Source organism: Acinonyx jubatus, chromosome C2 (genome assembly GCF_027475565.1).
Source record: "Acinonyx jubatus isolate Ajub_Pintada_27869175 chromosome C2, VMU_Ajub_asm_v1.0, whole genome shotgun sequence".
Taxonomy (NCBI): Eukaryota; Metazoa; Chordata; class Mammalia; order Carnivora; family Felidae; genus Acinonyx; species Acinonyx jubatus.
The window spans coordinates 107,693,081-107,707,539 of record NC_069384.1 but is presented as its reverse complement, the minus strand read 5'-3'; the positions used below and the strand labels follow the sequence as shown (position 1 = coordinate 107,707,539).

At 42.5% G+C, this 14,459-nt stretch overlaps 1 protein-coding gene and 1 long non-coding RNA gene across 3 annotated transcripts in view; one reads left to right on the top strand and one right to left on the bottom strand.

Moving 5' to 3' along the window:
- The window catches only part of STRIT1 (small transmembrane regulator of ion transport 1), a 38,198-nt gene extending 30,645 nt beyond the window's left edge, over nucleotides 1–7,553 (bottom strand). The window contains exons 1-2 of the mRNA XM_027061571.2: nucleotides 7,441–7,553; nucleotides 2,809–3,570 (exon numbers count right to left, since the gene is read on the bottom strand). The gene's annotated coding sequence lies outside the window, so the exon portion shown is untranslated. The remainder of the gene's footprint in view (nucleotides 1–2,808; nucleotides 3,571–7,440) is intronic.
- On the top strand, nucleotides 7,020–12,445 carry LOC113599915 (uncharacterized). Of its 2 annotated transcripts, none has more exons than XR_003420868.2 (2): nucleotides 7,020–7,729; nucleotides 12,203–12,445. It is a non-coding gene; the product is annotated as an uncharacterized LOC113599915 (long non-coding RNA). The 2 variants fall into 2 exon arrangements; XR_003420869.2 differs by having other exon boundaries at nucleotides 7,020–7,798.
- Nucleotides 12,446–14,459: the final 2,014 nt, after the last annotated feature.

The window sequence follows — 14,459 nt, the reverse complement described above, 5'->3', positions numbered from 1 at the left end:
CTGACGCGGGGCTCGAACTCACGGACCACGAGATCGTGACCTGGCTGAAGTCGGAAGCTTAACCGACTGCACCACCCAGGCGCCCCAATCCATGACATTTCTAACTTCAGTGCAACCTATCTCTATTACTTACTGCACTTGCTGCAGGGATAATGCCCACATGACTGACAGGAAGAACCACATCTGTAGCCAATACAGGAGGGCTGGTGGGGATTATTAAATACCACATGATGGAGCTGCGCTCCTGAGCCAAACATGGCTTTGCATAGTTGGTTTTTATTCAGAAACTGGATAAATGTCATCTATACACTTTCAGTTTGCCTTCTGTTGCACTCATACTGTGGGTTTACGTTAATTGTGAAAACTTTCATTCTATGCATCAAATAAATGAACATCTAAATATATGTACTCATTTATAATTTGTACTTCACTCACTTCCTAAATTTATTAACCATTGCATTCTGAGGTTGAATTTCTTTTTGAAAAAAAAAAAAAACTTTACTTGAGAGACAGAGAGAGACAGAGAGAGAGAGAGGCAGAGAGAGAGAGGGAGAGAGAGAATCCCCAAGGCTCCGTGCTGTCAGCGAAAGGCCCGACGCAGGGCTGGAACGTGTGAACTGTGAGATCATGACCTAAGCTGAAACCAAGAGTCCCACGCTTAACCAACTGAGCCACCCAGGCACCCCAATGAGGTTGAATTACTTCTGATGGAGACTTTTTGGCACATCTACAGGATAACTTCTTTCTTCCCCAGGAATGTCCCAACCAGTGGGTCCACACGCTCTCACTTCCCTTTACACTGGGAGGTTTTGTTCTTTGTGAGCTACAAGCCTCAGGCTGAAACCCAGCTCCCATCTCCTGCTTTCGTTGGTTCAACAAGTATTTAATATTAAAAGTAAGTCACATGGTGTTTTTTGTGATGTGCAGGATAGAAAGATGATTTTTTTTGTTTTGAAAGTTGAAAATTGCCCCAGAACAGATGATAAGCCAGAGGAGTTCTTATCTGTATGTAGCACCTCTAAGTAAGGCAGAATGTGACAAGTGGCCCCCATGAAAGGTAGAGATAATGGTGGGTCATGAGGGGGGAGTAGGGTCATCATCACAGATAGCTTCAGGGAGGACGTGGCCCTAGCGCTGAAATGATGACCCAACTCAAACTCTTTCTTGGGCCCGCTCCCGCCCCACCCTCCTCTGCCCCAGTCTCTCCTCTTCCAAGTGTTGGCTACTTTTCTTGCCTGTCACCTGTTAGAACTAAGTCATGGCTGAGGATTGGTCAGATGCCAAGGGGGAGGTGGGCCTGGGAAAAGGGAAAAAGAACAAAAAAGTCAGGACCCAGGAGAAGAGAAAGGCAGAATGTGTCCCGCGGAGACCAATAAAGGTCTCACGCTTCAGGACTCAGGGCAACAAAAACCTACTACACGTCCCCTATTTAACATGCAGCTTGATGCAGGCCCAGGGGCAAGGGCATCATGTAAGTAAAGCACACCTATGCCAGCACACGTAAGTGCTTAGAGCTCCAGGTAAGTACGTCCCCTCCATCTGCCCAGCCACAGCCACAGCACGGGAAGGAAGAGTTTCTTCCACTCCCGTGATAGCGAAGGGCCATCCAGCCCAGAGACAACACTGTCCTCGAGTAATCCCAGCAAATTTGAGGCTTTGAGTTCAGGTTCGCTTGGTTTGGGTCATCCTGTTTCATATATGTTGAAAAAGCAAGAAAAGACCCATCCTTCTTATAATAGGGAATAGGATGCACTTTTTCTTCAATGTCCTTAATAATCTCCTGCTATAAGTAATGGACAGGGTGGAATAGACCCGGGGAAGGGTCCTTCAGGGACACGGACCCACCTTACGTCCTCACAGAAGGATGAGAAAGGATGAATAAAGTTAGTGATTTACACTGTGTTAAGGATAAGTAAACAGATGCTTCCAGACAGTTTGTCCTAACAGTAGGAGGCATGTGTTAGTCTGTGGGTAGCTCGGGTCTCCACCTCACAGAGGACATCACGGGCTCACGTGTGCCCAGCGTACACACAGCTTCAGTCCCGGGACGCTGAGCCTGCTTCCCTTTCAGCTTCGCTCTCCCACCAAACAACTGGGAAAGGAGCGTTCTCTCTGAGCTCAAGGATCAGAACCATTCACTATAGAAGCTTCCACTTTGCCCCCAGAAGTGAAGGCAGCTGAGCATGAATATGTGTCTGGAGCGACGAAATTTGGAGATACCTGGCTGGAATCCACGCCTCCTCATTCCCACAACTCTGCATCCACACGTCTCCGGGTGGCACCTGGCTTTTAGCCTGGGGCCTGGGGGCGGATAGGAGTTCCAGCATTATTAGCCATATAAACTGTTTTACGGGGGAAGCTTTGGTATACTACAGCAGTTTGGATTTAGTGCAACACTGACTCCAGCAGATGGCAATGAAGAACTTCAAATTCCTCCGTATGGGTAAGGAATCCACTTCATGCTTTTAAATAATTACAACAGTTTTTGTTCTGATACAGCCAATGTTTAGGTACAAAAAGAAAATAAGAATGACATTTATTTTTTCCCTTTTTGTCTGAAAGAAAGTCTAAAACCTAAGTTTATTAATTCATCTGACTCAAACTATGTTATGTTGTGGCTCTGAACAAGGCACAGCAGAGGCTCTGTGGGAGGATATGGAGATGAACGGGACATGATGCCCCATCAGATAAAAACCTGATGGCTCTGGTCTGTCCGTGCAAGGACATTCACAAATAGTTCAACAACCAGATGTTGGAGATAAGTTTAACAAGACCTACTTACTTCTGACTCTAAATATGAAGACTTACTGAAATCATGAAGGCAGCTGGACCAGATCAGCAATCCCCAGATCTGGCTGATGTTTTTCAAGTTCTTCTTCCAGGTATTCTGATTTACTGGGCCTGCATAAGGACGGCGATGGATGTATTTTTAAGCTCCCCAGGAGAATCTGATAAATGCGATGTCAGATGTGGGATCTTCTTGCCACCAGATGACCTTTGATGTCCCTTCCAAATACTAAAGGCCCTCATTACTGTGAAAGACAGTCAAGGCAAAGGAACCGGCTCCTGCTGGGCCACTTGCCTGCTCAGCTGAGCCAGAGCTGAGAGTTCTGAGAGTTTTAATAGCAATCTATTTGGAAAGAGAGATGGGCCTTTTATTCTGCATATGGATCTCACAATGTGTATTGTAACCAAACGTGGTTATCAATATGCCATTAATGCCATTTCCAAAAAAAGAGCCACTATTTCAGTCTTTCAGAAAGCAGCAGATGTAGTGAATACATTTTTGAAGAAACATGTCAACATTTGTGATTACTGAGCAGAAACTGACATGATGCATGATATTGCTAATCTGCTTTACTTGAAAGCAACTGGAGCATGAGCGTTAGCATATATTCCTTTTTCAGGGAGCCAATTTAACTAAAAGCCAAACAGACAGTACAAAGCTTTGTAACTTAGACAGAAATAGTTATTAAAACTGTCAAGGGCAACACACTTAAGGATGAAAGTAAACTGCAGCTGACGTGTTCTTGTTACTTGCTCATATCCATATTTCCCTTGGATCCGTGCCTGTCAATTCAAAATTAGTAAGCTCCAATGAGTAATTTATTTTATTTTGATGCAAGTGTCTGAGATTCTTTGGGGAGGGGGTGGAGATATCTATTTCTGAAATAAAAATAATGCACCCCTGCTGATTATGAGCAGATATACATATACATTTAAATTTACATTACATAAATTTCATCTTACATATAAATCCCCCAAGCATCCACTCCAGGAATATGCTATATTTATAAGGGTCTTAGAATAAGGGTCTTCGGCTCCAATGTTTTTCTTCCAGTTCCTGTAACCATCAGTGCCATTCTTTTGATATTTACCATCTATTCCCGATTTGTGACAATGCATCATTCTGGTCCTCCTCTTTGCAGGAGGGGGTTATGATGTGATAGATGGAGTCCACTGGGTCTGTGGACCCACCAAATAAGATTTACCTTGTTCCTGAATTCATAATTGGGACTGGCATGCTTAATCAATGCTTTCGTCAGGAGTTATAACACAAGTTGGGGCCTCAACTTGTGAGATAAGGGGTATTATGGTGGGGAAAGTCAAACTGAAGCCTCTGAAAATGCCCACCACCAACTTTTAAAAAATATCAGGTCCAAGGGGTGGGGAGATGGCAGGAATCAATGCTACCCTTAAGGACCTAAAGGATGAAGGATGGTCGTTAAAATTTTTTTTTAAAAAAAAGGGGGTGCCTGGGTGGCTTAGTTGGTTAAGTGTCCAACTTCGGTTCAGGTCACGATCTCACAGTTTGTGAGTTTGAGCCCCACGTCAGGCTCTGTACTGACAGCTCAGAGCCTGGAGCCTGCTTCAGATTCTGTGTCTCCCTGTCTCTCTCTACCCCTACGCTGCTTCTGTTCTCTCTCTGTGTGCGTGTGTGTGTTTGTGTGTGTGTGTGTGTCTCAAAAATAAATAAATGTTAAAAAAAAATTTTTTTTAAAAAGGGATGCAGGATGATGGTACCCATCAGATCTTCATTTCATTCTCCTGTCTGGCCCATGGAGAAACAAACAGGCTCTAGAGTGGAATATTGAAAACTCAACTAAAGAATAGCCCAATTGCAGCCACTATGCCAGATGTGGTATTTTTCTGGCCATTGATTTGACATATCTTCTTTTCTAATCAGAGAAGTTCAGGGGCACCTTGGTGGCTCAGTCAGTTGAGTGTCTGGCTCAGGTAATGATCTCATAATTCGTGAATTGAAGCCTCTCGTCAGGCTTGTTGCTGTGGGTGCAGAACCAGCTTGGGATCCTCTGTCCCCCTCTCCCTCCTCCCCCTCCCCAACTCATGCTTTCTCTCAAAATTGAATAAACATTTGTTAAAGAAAGGGAGATCAGAAACAGTTTCCATTCACATGGAATAGGCAGGACTGTACAAACCCCGAGCCATGTCAACTCTCCTTCCACTGGTAACAATATACTAAGATGTGTGGACTATGTGGATATCCCACAAAGAATCACACTGATGCATCACGTATAAAACATTATGCTAATTGGCCAGGATGAGTTGAGAAGTCTAGCGTGCCGGAAGCTTTGGAAACACTCATGTGCTCCAGAAGGTAAAAGATAAGCCTTACAAAGATTCAAGGGACTTCATCAATAAAAATCCTGGAGTCGAGTGGCAAGAGGCATGCCAGTAAATCCTCTCCAAAGGAAAAGACAAATTATTATATCTTACACCTTCAACCTTGAAAATGTTAGCTCAGCGCATTGAGGTTCTACAGGCGGCATGTGCCACACCTGGGAATATGCTTCAGTCTCCATAGTGGGTGACACAAAGTCCACCAGCCTTAAGTGGGACCCAGAGAAGAGAAGAGCTCTACAGCAGGTCTCGGTTCTGGTGCACAAGGAGTCCTGTCACCTGGGCCTGTGAACCGGCAGACCCTATAGCGTGAGAGATAGTAGCTGTGGGAAGGGACGCCGTGTGGAGTGTGTAGTAATCCCCAGTGGAGGATGACCACACAGGCCCTGGGTGTCTTGCACACGGCCATGTCCCATGCAGGAAATAATTCAAGGCCTCTTGAAAAACACCTTCTCGGGGCTCCTGGGTGGCTCAGTCGGTTAAGCGTCTGACTTCGGCACAGGTCATGATCTCACAGTTCATGGGTTCGAGCCCTGCGTCTGGGCAGCTCAGAGCCTGGAGCCTGCTTTGGATTCTGTGTTTCCCTCTCTCTCTGCCCCTCCCCCATTCATGCTCTGTCTCTCAAAAATAAATAAAAGTTAAAAAAAAAATTAAAGAAAAACACCTTCTCATTTGCTCCTGGGCTATGTGTGAGGTCGAGTGGTTGGCCATGGGACACCACCAGAGCAATCATGCATCCAGAACTGCTCAGCATGAGCGTGGGCCTATTATCAGACCCACCAAGTCATAGTGTCCAGTGAGCCCAGCAGCAATTCATCACAAGATGGAAATAGTATGTCTGAGATCCCAAATGAGCAAGATCAAAGGGCACAAGCAAGTTGTGTGAGCCGGTAGCTCAGAGCCCTTGTCAACCACGTTGTCGTTTTCTCAACCCAAAGCCATAGCCATATGGGGGATCCCTTACGAGCAGCTGACCGTGGTTTGGGGATGGGTTGGCTCAGTAGGTGGTACAAGCTGAAAATGGATGGCGGCTGTTTTAGCCTCACTCATATGTCCAAAAAAGAATGGTTTCAAGTCCTCTGAATGCTTACATCAGGACCAGAAAATGATCTGGCCCGTGGAAATTAAAGACCAACAACATCTGACCCACCCTGAAAGGATTTATTTTCCAACTGATTGATACCCAGGATACTATTACTGTCATAGGTATTCAATATCCAGCAGATACTTTTTCATGGTAACTGACAACCTGAAAGCCAGCCAGCTGAGCTACCTACCCTCAAACTAATTGCAAATGATGCTTTTCAGAGTCCCAGATCCCTTCAGTGTCCAATATCATCATCTTCACCTGCTGAGGGTATAAGGCTTTGATATCGGGTCACCTTATATCAGAATACAAAACAGGTTTTGCCAGAAGCCCACGGGCAGGATGCAGACACGTCCCTGGGAATTTCACAGGAACAAATTCAAAGCTTTTTCCATACTAATTATATTAAGACCAAGGAGACCTAGCTGCCACATACAATAGACCTAAAATAAAAAGTCCAGTTCTTTAAAAAGTGGCAAACTGGGATGCCTGGGTGGCTCAGTCGGTTGAGCATCCGACTTCAGCTCGGGTCATGATCTCGCGGTCTGTGAGTTCGAGCCCTGTTTTGGGCTCTGTGCTGACAGCTCAGAGCCTGGAGCCTGCTTTGGTTTCTGTGTGTGTCTCTCTCTCTGCCCCTCCCCCGCTCATGCTCGGTCTCTCTCTCTCTCTCTCTCTCTCTGTGTCAAAAATAAACATTAAAAATTTTTTTTTTTAAGTGGCAAGCAATTAGACTTTATTCCTTCTTGTAAAACTTATTCAGAAAAGGCAGTACATTTTATATATGGGAAAACATGCATAGTCGTTTTAATTATACCATATTCAGGAATCCCGCCCGGTGCCTCCTTTTGTACCATCCCAGGAACCTAATTAGCTTTCTGGTTATGACTTCATCTTGCTGCCACACTTGGAATGACCACCATTCAAACACAATCATACTGACATGTAACATGCTGCACTGTGACATGGTCAGTGCCATGTGGCAGCGCTTTCTGCCAAGTCTGACATGTGCTGCCTCCTCTGGCTGACTGGTATCTGAACCTGACAGAGGCTGTACAAAACCTTTCTGCTACCTGTTCAGGAGGCAGTGCATGCCAGGGGGCCAAATCATTCTGCTTTCTTAATCCTGTATTCCCTTAGCATATGGAAAGAAACAGGAGAGTCTTCCCGACCTGGACCTGGGCAAAACTGTCAACCATTCAAGAGAAACTTACAGCCAAAAAGAAGCATGGCATGGAATTCCTCTGGACTAACCTTCACATTTTGCAAACTGAAGACCCATGCTCTAAGTAGTGGATGAGGCTTTGACAAGGCCACTCAGCTAGAGAGCAGGAAACGCTGGTGGGGGCGCCATTATGACAGCACACTCTGCCAAAGTTGCATCATCAACCAACTGGGTGGGTTGCCCTAGAAATCCTCCCTCTAGTTCCTGCCCCCCGCACAGCTCCAGCTCATTCTCTGGTTACTGCCCCTCTGCTCCATCTCTGGCATCTCTCTGGTCTGGTCGGTGCCAACTGTTTCTCTTGGTATATGCTATCAGCTGGGATCTGGTCAAGAGAATAGTTATGCTAGGTATTTAAAACAGAGGGGATTTAACTCAGGACTTGGTTGTATGGTTGTTGGAGCACTGAAAGAGCAAAAATTCGCAGGCTAAAATAATCTGGATATTACTAACTGCAGGAAGCAGCTACCACCACCACAGGTGAGGGAGCAACAGGAAAGAAGTGGCATCACCAGAGGCCAGGCATTCACAGGGGGGCTCCCCAGGGTGCAGCTGCCCCAATGGCCAGGGCTATAGCCCTCAGCTGGTATCTTGAGGCTGGTGCCTGGCTCTATAAAGAAATTGTCATATGGTTGTTGCTGGTCAAATCATTCCAATAGGAGTTATACTATCGCTAAAGAAAACAAACTGCTTATGTAAAGAAACTGTTTTATAGCAACTGAAAGCCTGTTATGCTAATGAAAGATCATTTTATGTAATCATTAAAGCCCAGTCCCTTAAGAATATATACTAGGCAAAACTTTGCTGCCTGGTTCAAATTACTGCAGGTAGTTGACAATAATCAAAAACCATTTCTTCAAATTCTGTAATTAAGACTGCTCACTCAAATTTGACTTTCGCCTTATCCCAGCTTGTCTGAATTGGTACAGTTCTTACCAAAAGCAATAAATCAAAACCATCATAATTAAACTATTGTGGTCAGCCTCATCCATCATAGGTCTATCATAATTGGACCTATAATTGCTTTTGTCATTGCCTCAGCTTTTATTAACAAAAATACTTGCTAGTCTTTAATAAGAGTCAATTATATACCAGGTAATTTATAAAACTTTCACTTGATCATCACAACTTATCTGTGAGGTTTAAGTATTATTATTTCCATTTAAAAGTAAGGAAGGAACTACGAAAATTTCCATGACTCGCATTCGCAAAGTTTTTTAAGGGGTTACTTATGACTTACAATATTAATCTCTGTCTTCTATGCTATTACAGAGATTAGATGAAATTATATTAAAAATAACCCAAAAGAACACATAATAAAAAAAAACTATCCAAAATGGAGCATACGGAGAATTTTTGTAATTTTTTTTTCATGTTTGTTTATTTTTGAGAGAGAGAGAAATAGAGTGTGAGCAGGGAAGGGTTAGAGAGAGAGGGAGATACAGAATCTGAAGCAGACTCCAGGCTTTGAGCTGTCAGCCCAGAGCCCCACACAGCGCACGAACATGCAAACCTTGAGATCATGACGTGAGCCAAAGTCAGACGCTTAACCGACTGAGCCACCCACGCACCCTGCATATGGAGAATTTTTATCATAGTTGTTGCAACATCTATGTCAACTAATTCTCTTGTGAGAGAATCCATTTCTGTTATCCTAAGCCACCCAGTTTGTCTGCCTTTGCTATGACAGCTCCAAGAAACTAATATACCTGGTCATTTGGATTGGATGCTGGCTGGACATTATAAATTTTACATTTTGCGGGGAACTGGATTTTGTTGTAGCACTTTAAGGAGTATTGGACTCTATTTTAGCATGCAGTTACTCAGACCCAAGTTACTTAGGAACAGTTTCATCCTTTTGAAACTTGCTTTAAAGTTCACCAGGATGGGTCAGGAGAAACTGGCAGTCTCGTGCTAACCCCCTTCTTCTCATCCTACTCAATGTCCACATCTTACAAGGCCTCCCCACTCTAGCTTGTGGGGATATGATATACTACCAACCCAGTGTGAGCTCTGGGACATGTTTGATCTAGTGCTGGCTGAGTGTCTTCTCACACACGAGCAAATCAGAGCTCAGCCAAAGACCAGAGAGGACCCATCTGTGTGTCTCAGAAACTCTCTGTAGCTCTCTTCCCTGATATTCTGTCCCACAAACTCCAGGCATCTAGCCCCCAGAATTCCAATTTCAAGCTTTTCAACTCAGCCAGACTTCCAGACTCTGCAGCCTGGAAACTGCCTTTGGGCAACAGTTTGGGTCAGTTCCAGAGCTCATCTTACTGATTTGGTTGTCCTTTCCTCAAGGATCACAGCCCTGCATTGCTTCGTAGCCAATGTGTGAAAACCTTTGTTTCCTACATTTTGTCTGGTTTTCCTTTTTTATGTTAGAGATTGAATCCAGTCTCTGTTACGTGTTACCATGGCTAGAAAGTATGTTAGTAATTTTTTAAGTAAACAAGAATATGGTGTTTTGAATGTTTCATTTTTTTCCTCCTTCTTAGGATCTGGATGGCACATCTCACCTCACTACTCCACGCTAATGCTTAACATATCATGTATATTTTTGGCACCATGAGGTTTTTCTGTGAAGTCTCCAAGAAAGAGAAATCTAAAAATTGAACCAGATCCTGACAGGCCAGACCCTAGGAACCCCAAATTCAATAAACATCTCACATTACTAATGACTGTTGGAGGCAAACTGGTGACAGAAACTATGTTCTGCTCTTTAAGTGATTTCATAAGCTAAGCAGATGGCAAACTTCCTCACTAGCTAACAGGTGCAAATGGTCTGGTTCCCGCCAATTCTCGCCAATAATCTTTACCTCAGCACTGTGCTGGACTGGAGGCAGGGCAGGAGGTTGTCAGGGAGACAAGAAGCAATCAGAGCAAATGAAAGCAGATTTCTTGTGCAGGGTGTGATGCGATCATCAGAAACCAGGAAATTTACACAAGAGTACGTTAGGCAAAAAGCAACAGTTTACTAAAATATGCTAAATTACATAGACTTGATAAACACGCCAAATTCTACAGGCTGACATTTTTATAGCAGTTATGGATTACAAGATATCCCCATATTTATTTATTTTCTTCAACCCTACTTCATCCCAGGCTTCAATTTTTCAGCTAATGGAAATTCCATTTTCCAGATGCTGAGGCCAAAAGGGGGTCATTGTTGGCTCTTCCTGCTCCTATATCTTCGATGAAATCCATCAGCAAATCTAGTAAGCTCTAACTATAAAACAGATCTAGCTGCAACCACTCCTGGATACCCTTGATGCCTGAGAGACCGTCATCTCTCTCCTGGATTCCCAAAAAAGCATCCTCACTGGTGAACCTGCTTCCAGCCCAGCTCTCCAAGACTATTCTCAATCCAACTATCAGAATGATCCTACATCAGATTATGTCAGTCCTCTGCTCAAAACCCTGCAACGTCCCCCTATTTGTCTCAGAGAAAAAGGTAAAGTACTTAAAATAGCTAAGACCCCAGAGGACCCAACTACTCTGCCCCCACAACTGCTTCTTCTTACCTTGCTCTATTTTTCTTTTTTTTTAATAAGACTTTCATCATCTAGCATGCTATGTAATTTAGTTATGCCAAAGGGCAATACAGTCTAGCCAATTATCAATGTTGATTGATAAGATGTTGACATGTATTCCCTCAACTAAGGCATTTTACAAAGGCAAGTTTATATACTGTTACTAACTAACCTCAGCTACCAGAAGCTGACCTTAGCAGGAGCCTATAGAGCAGTTTGATGTAGATAAGGGTGAGCTGTGGCCCCACTCTTGCTATTCAGGCTATAACAAAAGCAAAGGTAACATGTATACAGGTAAGTGTTGACCACACACTCATTAGCAAGCAGCACAAAACTCCACGTAAGCTAACAGAAGTCCCATCTTCCTGGATCCCTTTTAGGTTTCCTGACAAGTTCACTTGAGGCAGATACAACAGCACATAGAGGCAACATTCTGTTAGACTTTTAGGCATCAGCAAGCAATCATCTTGCACCAATGGGACACGGGACCATTAGGGACTGAGCGTGTGGTATTTCCCCTAAGGATGTAGACTGTAGGCCTCCTCCAGTTTTTACATCTTATTCATGCAAGAGGAACAGCCAATCCTTATATGTTGACTATCTCACATTGCTTACAAAGGAGAGCCTATTTCTAACATGTATTATGTATGCAACAGATTCCGCATTTTGACAATAACAGCTCTGACATCTAACTCTAATTGAATGTCTAATTATCACAGCCTTGATTTGATCAAGATACAAATAACAAAGCTTATGGTAGCCATGTTGTGTATGAGGCTTCTGTTTTCTAGTAGCCTGGGTGGCTCAGTCAGTTCAGCGTCTGACTCTTGATTTCAGCTCAGGTCATGATCTCCCGGTCGTGGCATTGAGCCCCGCATCAGGCTCTGTACTGAGCATGGAGCCTGCTCAAGATTCTCTCTCTCTGTCCCTCTGCCCCTCTCCGGCACTCTTGCTTTCAATCTCTCTCTATATGTATATAAAAAAGTAATAAAAATAAAGAGAGAAAGATTTTGTAGCACATGGCAATTTAACAGGCACCTCTAGTGACAAATAGTTCAGTGCCTACTATTTTCACTATAACAAGCACCAACACAGAGTGTTCATTATATTTTATTATGTTTTATGTATTACATATTTATTATTTATTAAATATAACAAGTAAATATATTATGTATTTATTATAGCTATTGTTTCCTTTTTTTTTTTTTTTCCTTTTCGCAGCCACAACTAATGATTAATTCCTGGCATCATGTAACAAGCTGTGGAAGAAACTGAAAATCCAGTCATAAAAAAAGGACTCCAAAGGGCAGGAATGTCACATCAAAATTTCCTAAGCATAAGTAACTGCCCTCTCCCCAACCAAAAACTTCTTAGGTCTGTGGGAAGAAGAGATGAAAGAAAGATGGCCTTTTTACAAGATCAGAAAATTCCCAAGCTAGAACATACAGTGTCAGGGCAATCAGAGTCTGAAGAGTCAATCATTTTTATTTTTTTAAGCACTTTCTTGGATGTTTTATGATTTGAATGATTCTGTTGTGAGTATAAAATAATTGGCTTTTCCATTTAAAAAAGCAATAATGTGTTTCTAGTAAAAATGCTAGATTAAAAATACTCTCTTGTTATATGCCAATATTTTTTTCATTTTTATGTTTGCTAATGTCTCGAGGCAGATAGAAACATCAGATAAGCTAGAAGTGAATTTCAACATAAAAATTATTCGTTGTACGTGAGTCAACAATATTCCCCACAGAAAGCTCTGCCGAGTGCTATCAATCTAAAAAATATTGCTCTATCAAGCCATGCATCATCCAGGGAGAGTTATAAAATAAAATCTTTCTTGATTTCTTTATTGGGTTTTGCCAAGCAGTATTTCCACTGTTTACATCTTTCAGATTACAAGGTGTCTAAAATGAACGATTTAAAAAGAGATCTTGAAGTGTTCCATGGAAAGCCACCCGGTCTTTCCAAATTTTCAGTTATGGATGAAGAAAAACAGAACACATGTTGATGCCGGCAGGGCCAAAGTGGGTTTAAAAAATGTTCCTGCCTTTGCAGAAGGCATGATTTGGTGTGGGCCTTAGAGAATTGTTGGAACTTGGCTCGTGGAGAGAGACAGCACCATTTCAGGTGAGAGCCGAGCACAAGTCTGTCATGGACACCAGAACGAACATTAGTCAGCATGAGAGGGAGGGCTGAGGAAGGAGAGCAACGAGGGAGACAGGTTATAAATGAGGCACTGAAGCAAATCAGTTTGACAACTAAGGTGCGTGATCTAAGAAGCAAATTGAGTACTTGTTGAGGGCATGAGCAAGCAGAGGTCCCTGAAAAGGAGAAATCTTAAACTTGGCCAAGTTTATCAAGAATTTTGCAAACCAAAATTCTAAGAAGGGGCTATTTACCTTCCAAAGTAGATGTAACCTGTGTCTTTTATGGGTCAGGGGATGCTTTACTTTGAATCATGTAAGATAAATGTTGAGGGGTGGTGACACCATCATTCCTTAGTCCGGGGCCCTAGAGCAGGAAGCTTGGAAAGGTAAGAGAAAAAAATCCACTGACTTAGCAGGGGAAGAAAGTAGAGCCTTGCAAGGATTAACTGAGCAGTGCTCTACGAGGTGGAGGAGAACACAGTGAGAATTCCTCCATTCCTGGTGTGAGATGATTGGGGCACTTCCAGGAGGACTAACCCATGGGTAATTTTGAAAACAACGTCATTCACCATTACAAAAAGGCAGTGGGGTTGAAAGTAGCATAATCCATTTTCATTCTATTTTTGTATGGCAGAATTACCCTATGTATGTAGGTTAAATGCAGCTAAATCTGTTAATGCTGTTTGTATAATAATCTCCCAATAATAACATCAAATCTTATAAAATATGCATATACGGAGATAGGTAGGTAGATCTGTAGATGCAGAGATAAAGTTGGTTAAGTTACTAAAGTTACTTTAATTCACAATAAAACTAAAAGATATTCCCACAAGGTTCATGTATTTTTGACACAAACTTCCTCATAATACGCTGAATTGTAAAAATAATGCCAAAAAAAAATTTTTTTTGCTGTAAGTCCGACTTAAAATTAATGTCTTAATTTTACCTCTTTTAAAACCTAGATATAATTTTAGAAAATCATCTGAATTATCTTGTGTCACTCAGACAGATATTTAGGAAAGATTCTACTACAGGATTTTCTTTCTGATATTCTTCAGGGAGCAAGCAAATGAGACTACTCAAATCATAGCCATTTCTAAAAATAACAAGCATTTCTCACTTCATGCCACTAGATGGCACACCTATACATAAATAAACCAGGAAATTTTGTATAAAGGAGGAAATGAATCTAGGTTAAAATAAGCCTTGTCAAATCAACACTGGAAGAAGATGGAAAGTACCTGGAAAATGATTATCATTTTGACTATTCAGAAATGATTTGAAAAATTAATTCAGCCATAGTCCAGTGTGTCAGTTTCCTGGGGTATTGT